General features: G+C 46.4%; 1 pseudogene; it reads left to right on the top strand.

Moving 5' to 3' along the window:
• Positions 1-6,379: 6,379 nt before the first annotated feature.
• LOC126540440 (legumain pseudogene) lies at positions 6,380-7,848 on the top strand (annotated as a pseudogene).
• Positions 7,849-8,090: the final 242 nt, after the last annotated feature.

Below are 8,090 nucleotides of genomic sequence, written 5' to 3'. Positions count from 1 at the left end.
AGTATGTCTGTCTGTCGCCTGTACGCCTAAAACTCCTGCGGCGACACCCCGTGCGCATGCGCGAACAAAAAGAAGAGAGAGAGGCGCGCGTTTGGTTGCGCCAATAGTGACGTCTTTGCTCTCCATCGCGGCCTGGCGTGCGCGCAGCATTTCTCTCCGGCTCGGAAATGGGTAGGCCACGTGTCGTACATACTCCTTGAGAGGACCAGCTGTCGATCAGCAACGCCGCGAGCAGAACCAGGAACGTGCTTGTCTACGCCGTGCCGATGCTGCAGCCCGGGCACAAGGATAGGCTCGTGCAGCCGGGCGCAAGCAGCAGCTGCGTACCGAGGATCCGGCAGCCTGCGAAGATATCGTTTAGTCAACCGTCAAAATTAACCTATTGCTAAACACATTTCGACTTCGCTGGTTAACCATCTGTAGGTTGTGCTTGGGTGGTGATCTTTTTTTAGTTTCTTTCTTCAGCGCCTAAAAACAATGGACTTAAACACTAAGACGTTTTGGCCTTTTAATATTTTGTTTAAACACTATATTCTTGTTAATTTTCTATTAACAGATTGAGTACATGTGTAAATATATAATGTAGCTAAGAGCTTCTTTCCTTTTTGTCGCTTCCGCATGGAAACTTCTGGATTCTACGTCAGTGCGGCGTCACAGATATTAAAGTATATTACCGAACTTTTGCGCTTATAGCCCAGTAAAAGTCTCTGAGACTCGCTAACTTCAGTCAGTGGCAGTTTTAGAATACAGTGCAGCACACCTCTGCCAGTAAAAATTCATCTGAGCCCTACGAGACGCCGTCAAAATCTGTGACGTCACAATGAGCAGTTGCAGAAACTTCAAAGCGGCGTGGCCACCCGCCTTTCGGTTTTGCGTCTTTTGTGACGGTTCAAGCCTCCTCTAGCGGTTGAATAACTTTTAACTCTGTATCATTAATTTCCGACCCCATAAACTTTATAAGTATCCTTCTGGCCAAAAAATTGGCCATGATACCCGCGCATGCTACCTCATGACAACAATCCTGCCAGAGTTGACGCCCTCACTATGCAATCGTCGAAAAATGTCCGACGATTACGATACTCCCTAGTGGCTATTTTCCAAGTGGAAGGGGGGGGGGGGGGGGGGGCAAGCCATCGCTGTGTGTGTGTGTGTATATATATATATGTGTGTGTGTGTGTGTGTGTGTGTGTGTGTTGTTTTAGAGGCTGCAGGACAAAACAATGGCACGTTCTTTTATTTAATGCGGTAATGCAATATTGATTTCTCGTAATATGCTCATTCATTGAAGGTTATACACAAGTTCATGTTCATGACTGGGCGAAGCTTACTGAGAGCGGGCCCAGGTCGCACGCGCTGTAAGAATCACTTCCCTTGCGGATTATCCGACTCCCATTGCAATAACTCAGGCTGAAAAATGCGTCAAGGGAAAGTTATCTTTTTCATCTACAGATCTGGCTTTCATTGGTATATTTGAACCATTACAGTCTTGTGTCGCCAATATTTTTTGAAGCGTGTCGCTGAAGCGAGACATTACTAAAACTGTTGCTCTAACTGTGAATTATATTTTAAGAACACGGGTGTTTTGAAACACCCTAATATCATTATCTAAATCATTTACTTAGACGTTTCATGTTGGTCTAGTGTCCGTGTTGTTGAAGCAGAACAGTGAATTTACCAGCAAAGTACAGAGGGCTTTTGCTTTCCTAATGTATTTGCTTATGTATTTACACTATAGGATGGGCAAATATTTCGAGCTTCGAATACTAATAGTAGGTGTGTGGTATCTTATTCTTACTCAAAAATGAACTATTCGATCTTTCCAATGTCAAAGCTAAACAAATATTTCACAACAACCGACTGTTAAAGTCGGATTTACTGTTTTGCACCTGCTGAGCTAAGTATCGCAAATTATAATTACCAGAAGTAAAACGGCGACAAATAATTTGACGCAGTGAAGAAAGAATATATGCCAGCGTTCTTACGAAAACGGTACGCTTACAAAACCAGGCCCATCGGTTCCCCTACTTTTCGTCCAATACATGACGAACGGCTATTTTTGCTTCTGACCTGCTAATTAGTCTTTCTTGTAGTCTAATCATGCAGCAGTTTTATCTTTTACGTTACAAACAGTGATGTCTTCCTTGTATCAGGCGCTTTATTGTGTCTAGGGCCCACACATTTCTCATTAGCTTTTTCAATTCTATTTCAGAACTTCTGACATTTTTTTTTCAACAAACACTTAGTTTCTGTTTTTGTATAGTTGGTCATACAGCAGCCAGTCATTCTTTTAAAGCTTTTGTGTCACCAGGCTCTAGGTGTCAAGCGGCTATTCGTGCAGTTCTTTTCATGACAGTTTTAGTGATATTGTGTTCAAAACGATCCTCATTTTCTGTCATAGATGAATCTCCATTCCGTACAAGCGAGTTCCTGATTATAGCGAAATAAATATTCCTGCTATAAATCTGTGCGCCTGCGTTTGTATATTTGATATTCTCTTCTATGTTCGATACTTGCTGTTCATATTCGAGAAATACGATATTCGGTCGCCTACCTCTGATATTTAGATAAGAGATTATGACAACTTAAATTTTCCATTACCATGAGTTTGGAAGGTTACACATACAGCACGATTCAAAAGAAGACAAGCAACGTAGTTTTCATACCATGAAAATGCACTTAGACTACACATTATCCCAAAATTGTTTGTGCCTCTCGACGTTTGTGTGTAGCAGAACTAGGTCCTGCGGAACGCGTTTGGCCGAGTGTTGTTAACACAGCCATGACAATTACCAGAGCTTTGTAAGCTGCCATGAAAGCTGCCATGAAGCAGTGATTGGTCCGAAAGCTATGACAGTCTTAAAGCGATTTCATCAGACGTGCGTGAATGAGTTCAGCCGTTCCGATATTTGCGCAGTCGATATGTTGTATTCATCCGCTGTGTTCTAAATCTGAACAAATATTCTATTTGGTTTTCGTAAATTATCTCTCTGACGCGCTCGCGCACGTCAACCAATTGAATGGATTTGGTGACACCACCAAACCCGTAGCATTTAAACACATTCTAATAGGTTTCTTTAAATAATAAAGAAACTTCACTTTTGTGTGCACTATGATGGTCATGTTGACCACTGTGCTCTGAAGGGCAATCACAGTGCGAAGGCTACCAATGTGAAGGCAACCGTTGGTTCATCATGGTCATGGCGCCTTTGCATCATACAGAGAGTTTTTTTCCACTTACATGTAGCTTTCGAATATTAATGCGGTAGCGATAAGGGCCCCGCGTCGCAGAAGCTCGGACTCTTGTTCTTTATTTACAAAGTTCTGCTTCGGAATTTTGAGAACGGCAGCCCAGAAACAAATCGAACGCAAACAAAACACCGACAGCCCATATGTTTTATGTTAGCTCCTCTCAGACTGTAATATTAAAAATGCGAAACAATAGCGAGAGATAGACGCAGGCAACAGGGCTCGTTTCTACCAGAAAGCTTGCATCGTGCATAGTGTTCGCCGCCAGCGTTTCGCGGTAAACGTTACGGTTACCCAAGCTGCAGTTACCACGAAGCATGAAAAGCAGTCCGGGTCTTTGAATGTTATGGTGTTCCACTCTTAGGCCAAGCTTAAGCGTTCTCCATATTTTTCAACTGTGTTCTAGAAGGCCATTTTGCAAGCAACATTTCTAACATGCAAGAAGTTAAAGTATCGCCAATTGTTCATTCAAGTCACTAAAGAAAGTCGCTGATTGCTAAATAGAAACTTTGCCTTAAACCTACAAAAAGGTCCCTCACCTAGCGACAAACTTGCTTAAAAAAATTATGGGGTTTTACGTGCCAAAACCACTTTCTGATTATGGGGCACGATTATGAGGCACGTGGAGGACTCTGGGAATTTTGACCACCTGGTGTTTCTTTAACGTGCACCTTAATCTAAGTACACGCGTGTTTTCGAATTTCGCCCCCATCGAAATGCGGCCGCCGCGGCCGGGATACGATCCCGCGACCTCGTGCTGAGCAGCCCAACACGATAGCCACTGAGCAACCACGGCGGGTACAAACTTGCTTAAATGGCAACACTGATTAATAAAGCGTAAATTATATAAAGCAAATCTGAGTTTCTGTTTTCAAAGATTGCTAGGTTAGACGACCCGAGCAAACACAGGGTGATGCAAGGGGTGGTAAGTCAAACTTGTTTTGTCCTGCCCAGCGACAGCTTTCGCCGCAATGCAGGCTTGCAGGGCACATGTCGCACGCGTCTCGCACCGCAAGTTACGGTTAAGCCTTACTGCTTAGTGTGGCCGGCCGAACTTCATCTGTTACAGCACGCGGTGGCGACGCCCGAAAGACAGTCCTAGCTGCCGAAGCAGCGGATACGTAATATAAAAAAATCGCACCTATGTGCGCGCAATTCTTAGAGCAAACTTGGCGTCAGCTGTGCTTTTCTTGTATTTGTCAGTGTGCATCCGACAGTGCCTGCTTTCAGAAGTGTTTGTGTATAAGGAGCGGGCGTACATGGCCTACTTTTCCCTATCTCATCTGACTGTAGTGGTTAGGGACATGCCTTCCCCCTAACCAGTGGATACGCCTATGACAAGCATGCTGTCACGCACGTACAGGCAAATAAAACCACATCGCATTCGATGACCACGAGGACTCGCTGTCACAACGCTGGCGTTATGAAGAGCGCCGGCAGCGAGAAGCGCTTCGTACTGCCTTAGTTTCACCGCGAGGACACCTGTCACGACCATATAAAAGAAAGCAGTCTTGAAAGTAGTGGGAACCTCAATTGCACTTTTTTTTTTTAGTCTCAATTGCGTTATTGACAGACCAAGTAGCGAGAATCGATGCCTTGATCAAGGCTTCAAAGGCAACTGAAAACATGCAGTGGTGGGGAAATTTACTAGCGGGAACTAAGTGGACCATGTGTGCTATATAAATATTGGTGATGAGTGCGCAGATGAACCAATATGGCCGAGACTATATTAGTATATGGCCAGCTGGTTGAGAGGCCGTACTCCGATTATCAGGGCTTCAAGCGGATTTCTGTGCACTCGACTGATCTTGGTTGGGACTCCAGGTGCCGTATTACCGGCTTTCAAAATGGAGGATCAAATCACCGACTTTCCCCCTCCCCACTTCCCAGAGTAGGGTGGCAAGTGTCTCGCCTGACCTCGCCCTCCCCCGGTAGGTACACCTATGCAGTGAGTAATGCCAAATTTTAGCGCAGCTGTATACGTGTTCCCATTTCGCGATATATTGAGGCAAAGAAATCGAGACTGAAACCATCGCATCGACTGGCAGTCGGCCAGTGCTGTCAGCCTTTGCAGACAGAGGCAGTGCAGAAACTCTGGCATGATGAGTGGCAACGGAGCCAACCGCAGAAGAAGACGACGAACGCGCGAGCAGTTGCACGGGAGCGAGTGGCAGTAGGGGAACGCTGGCATGATGAGCGGCATCGGAGCTTCCTGTGGAAGACGACGACGACGAATGCTCAAGCAGTGGCACGAGCGCGGTCACGCAGTTACGCCAAAGGACACCGATGCTCAATCCAGCAACGGGCGCCTAGAGCAGCGCTCTAAAATTTTGGCCGATTCTGAAGGCACTGCCATCAGAGACGGCGTCTCAAAGCGCTAGCTGTCGCGACCGATAGTGCGAGAAACAGGCACGTGACGCACTCGCCGGAGATTTCAAAAAGCCAGCTTGGCACGACAGTATCAGGTGTGTGATCGTGGCCTCATGATTTAAGAATTTTTGTTGTCTGATAGAAGGCAGAAGTTTGATACCACTATTGCCGATGCATTTCATTTAGCATTATAGGGAGACTTCTCAATATTTGGAGGTATGCAACCAAAAACTCGAGATCTGTTGAGCATAGATGATCGCGTCACCGTAAGCACGAAATCTAAAACATTGAGTATGATGTATAAAGCACCACTTTTATGAATGGGAGCTTTGCAAGGCCGACCATTTCACTCGGCGCAATTTAGACATCACATTTAAATTATGCTCGTTCTTGCCCCGAATGCAGAGTTGTAATAGCGGAAACCTTTTCTATTTTACCTCCGTTAACAAGTCAAAAAATCTGAAGCAAGCGACGAATTTATCTTCCTCCGACGCTTACACCAATCTCAGCAATAGGTATTCCATACAGTTACAGATAATGGCTCGCTATAGCCCCGAAAGATAAAAAGCCCAGAAGTATAGGCTATTGTTATGGCCGTTTCTGCTACCTATTGACGTGCTGATATCGCAACACTTGAGCTATGCCAATTTCTATGAAAACGTGCAAGTTGCCACGGTCAGGTGCCTTATCGTATGGGCGTACCTACACCAGTTAGGTGGATAAGCCATCTCACAAGCCGTGTCGCCTATTTAAAAACCTGCTGCGAGTCGGTACGCGATCGCACACAGCAGTCATGGCTCTATCGCGGTACCTTTTCCTGGCGTTAGTCGTGGTGGCATCGACGGTTGCTCCTGCCCCCGGAAAGTCTGCGTCCACGAAGCATGCCGGGAATAGTCAGCCAAAGCTCTGGGCTCTACTCGTGGCTGGTTCGAATGACTATTCCAACTACCGGCACCAAGCCGACATTTGCCATGCGTATCACGTTCTGCGAAACCATGGCATTCCCGACGAACGTATCGTGGTCATGATGTACGATGACATCGCCAATGCTACGGAAAACCCAACACCTGGTATTGTCATCAATCATCCCAAGGGAAAAGATGTTTACGAGGGAGTCCCCAAGGACTACACTGGAGACCTCGTCACTCCGCAAAATTTCCTGGACATACTTCAAGGAAAGAAGGTGAAAGGCGGCAGCGGGAAAGTTATAGCCAGCGGGCCAAACGACCATATATTTGTCAACTTCGCTGACCATGGAGCTCCTGGTCTTATCGCATTCCCCAACGACGAGCTGCATGCCCGTCCATTCGTTAATGTCATCAAAAGCATGCACAAAGAGAAGAAGTTCGCGAAGATGGTGATCTACATCGAGGCCTGTGAGTCCGGTTCTATGTTCGACGGCCTGCTTCCGAACAACATCAACGTGTACGCCACTACCGCAGCTAACCCTGACGAGTCTTCATACGCTTGCTACTGGGACGACAAAAGGCAGACGTATTTGGGTGACCTATACAGCGTCAATTGGATGGAAGACTCGGACAAGGAAGACCTGCACAAGGAGACACTCATCGATCAGTTCCAGATAGTGAAAGAAGAAACCAACACTAGCCATGTCATGGAGTATGGTGACCTGAACATCGGAAAGCTTCCGGTCGGTGAGTTTCAGGGCGAAGAGGACGCGAAGCCAATCGTCCTACCAAAAGTACCATATGACGCCGTCTCCAGCCGCGACGTCCCCATAGCTGTTCTAAGAAAGAAGCTCGCGAAGGCCTCCAATGCTCAAACTAAGCGGTCATTGAAGCACAAACTACAGCAAGCTCTTCGGAACAGGTCCTTCCTGAAGGAGAAAGTCGCCGAGTTTGCTTCGTTCCTCGGTCAAGGGAACGAGGATAGCACCGAATCGGTCCTGGGTGCGAAGCGGCAGCTAACCAAATTTGATTGTTACGAGCAGACGGTAAGGTATTTCAATGACCGGTGCTTCAATCTCGCGAAGAACCCATACGCCCTCGAACACCTGCGCGTTTTGGTGAACGTTTGTGAGTCGGCATACAAACTTTCGGAGATCTTCGAAGCCATGGACTTGGCATGCACCCACCCGACTGTTGTAGGTATTGTGTAAATACTAGTCTGCGCGATAACTTAAAGATGCATGTGGTTCAGCATTTTTTATGTGAATTAGGTACACAAGAAAGGCACCAAAAGAAATGACAATAAATTCGATTCTGTAATTACTTTTTATAGCGCCGTGTGCATGTGCTTCCGTGTGCGCGTGTTGCAAGCAGCTTGCAAATGTGCAAGTACACTTCGAGACAAATACACCTCGACACTGGGTGCATCCATCGGACCGTTTCCCTCCTATTTCGCTCCTATTACCGGCGCGCGCATCATAAGCCATAGTTTTTATGTCGGCCTGCGCGGCTGGCAATGAACGCACGACCGCTTACAATAACCGCTGGCGAATTGACAATTTTTTT

Source organism: Dermacentor andersoni, chromosome 2 (assembly GCF_023375885.2).
Source record: "Dermacentor andersoni chromosome 2, qqDerAnde1_hic_scaffold, whole genome shotgun sequence".
Classification (NCBI taxonomy): Eukaryota; Metazoa; Arthropoda; class Arachnida; order Ixodida; family Ixodidae; genus Dermacentor; species Dermacentor andersoni.
This window is presented reverse-complemented; position numbering and strand designations above follow the sequence as displayed.